Here is a 2,367-nt window from a genome sequence, read left to right on the forward strand (position 1 = left end):
GTAATTTGTGGGACTTTCAAAACACATGATGTACGGAATCCGTCTGCATCTGGACACGACCAAGTGCAGGTGACAAAAAACATCCCAGAACCCCACTCTCCTCTTGACCACCGGGGACCAACACTAGGCAGAGTGTGAAGAGCTGTGCAGCACCAAGGTAGACAATTTTCTTCTCTTAGGCATTTAAGGAAACGATGGCTGCCCTGGGGTCCATTTCTTTTTTGAGTATTTTGCTGATGAGAGTCGCACGGAGTAAATACCTCGCAACGCCCGCTAGTGGATGCCTCAGACAGGTGTGTTCCTGCCTGGATTGCCTTCCGCTCCGCTCTGCCCGCCTCCCCAGAGGCTGGGTCTGCCCTTCTCCTCCTCCACACTCCGCACAGTCTCAATGCCGGCTGCAACGGGTCTTCGTGCGTGTGTTTAAATGTTAAGAGAGCTGACGCTTATAAATGAGATCGAAGGAAACAATCCTCTGCTCCCATTTCTGAATATAAAGTTAGATTAAGCCATTGTCAAAGTTATGAACTCATTAAGAGTTGCTAAGGAGCATCTACATTCAAAATGATTTCATGAGAACTTGTTCTGAAGACAAGTCTGAGATATGGAGATTCTCTGAGAACCCGGCCCAGGTAATATTTATGTACTCTGCGTATAGCAGGGCAATATATATTTATGGATTAGAAAAATATTCCTCTTAAACTCTTATGCCTAAATTTTTTCCTCTGCTGTTAACAATTTTCACCTTTAAATAGCACACAATCATAAAGTTTATGGCATTCTAAGCAGGAAATTTACTTGAAATGAATGTGCATGATAAGGTTCATTTGAGCATCTACCTAACAAAGACATAAATCTTCTTCTTTTTGTCCAACGAACCCAAACAAACTGTTATCTCACGATATCAGGTTATAAGTTTGATGCAATGATCACTTTATTTTCTGGAGGAAAAAACAGAATTATCTCTTTCCTAGGCTATTGTGATATGCTGCTAGGTGAACTATTCACAGCCGCTCTGACACCCCTCCACTCTGTGCTGAAACCTCAATCAAAGTGATCTTTTCAACACAAAAATTTCTCAGGAACTGGGAACATTCTCCAAGACTCAGTCAAATCCTGCTCTTAGTGAAACAGGATAAGTAATTCTAACAGCAGAAATCTCAATTGAAATTTTATATACGAGTCTACAGCCATGCCACCCTAAATGAGCCCGATCCCGTCTGATCTCAGAAGCTAAGCAGGGTCGGGCCTGGTTAGTACTTGGATGGGAGACCACTTGGGAAGACCAGGTGCTATAGGTGTAAAAAATAAGGGATTGTAAACTGACAAGGTCCTTGCAATTTGTGAGGTCAACTAAGGGTTGGGAAGGATCTTACAGCTAGAAAGTGGCAAAGCCACTCCTCCTTCCTGAGGTCTGAATACTGAGGCCACACTGACTCTATGCACATTATCTGATCAACAGGTGTCTATGAGTTTTAGCGATATGGGGGAAATAACAATGTTGATTTAAACATTAAAACATCGAGATTCAAAACTGGTCTAGATAATTCAGGAGGTATGATCTAGTACTAGAATTACAACTAATCTGGTAAGCTAAGGTTTGCCTCTCATTATCTTTCAAGTATTATAATCTCCCATAGTACGTTCAGCATCCTCCTCCTTCTGCTAGTTAGGGAAACATACACCCATGTGTTGCTGAAACAGTCCCAGTTTCTCCCTAGTGCCCAAAAAAGCATTGCCCTCTGGCCTTACTCTCTATCACCCACTATGCTATTTCATATTCTGCTTAACTTAAAGTTCCACCCCTCACTGAGGGGACAGAAGTATAATTTAAATGGAGCTTCTTAGACGTGCAGATTTTCTGTCTTTTTTTTTTTTTTTAAATCCAAAGTAAATTGACCTTTCTAATTGTACGGGGTGGTAGTGGTGCCTTAACCTACTTTAACATGGAAGCTACTTTGGACTGGTCTCCAGCTTTCAGCAATTACGTCTTTTCTGCACTTAACACTCAAACTCCATGAGCTGGTCTTCCCATGTAGAGGAAAGGGGCTACACATCCTCTCCTTTGCCAGGGCCACCTCCTTGGGCTTCCTTCCTTTTTAGGCTTCCCATAATTTTGTAAACGTCCTAAGCACATATTGGGTCGATGCTCGGTAAAGCCACCGGTTCAGAGTGAAGTGTTACCAGACTCTAGAAGAAGTCAGATGAGTATGTCCCATTTGTACCTCTTTTCCCCCAAGGCTGTATTGTACCCCTTTCATTCAGGGTGTGGTTCAGTTTTAAATGACGTAAATGAACAGGCTTCTATCATAATTTCTTGTGACATAGCAACTCAGTCAACCCATAAATCTTCTATCATTTTACTCGGTG

The 2,367-nt window shown here is 42.3% G+C and overlaps 1 pseudogene; it reads left to right on the forward strand.

Annotated features, from left to right (window-relative positions):
• Window positions 1-1,179: 1,179 nt before the first annotated feature.
• LOC118612719 lies at window positions 1,180-1,298 on the forward strand (annotated as a pseudogene).
• The last annotated feature ends 1,069 nt before the right edge of the window (window positions 1,299-2,367 follow it).

Source organism: Rousettus aegyptiacus, unplaced genomic scaffold (assembly GCF_014176215.1).
Source record: "Rousettus aegyptiacus isolate mRouAeg1 unplaced genomic scaffold, mRouAeg1.p scaffold_m13_p_16, whole genome shotgun sequence".
Lineage (NCBI taxonomy): Eukaryota > Metazoa > Chordata > Mammalia > Chiroptera > Pteropodidae > Rousettus > Rousettus aegyptiacus.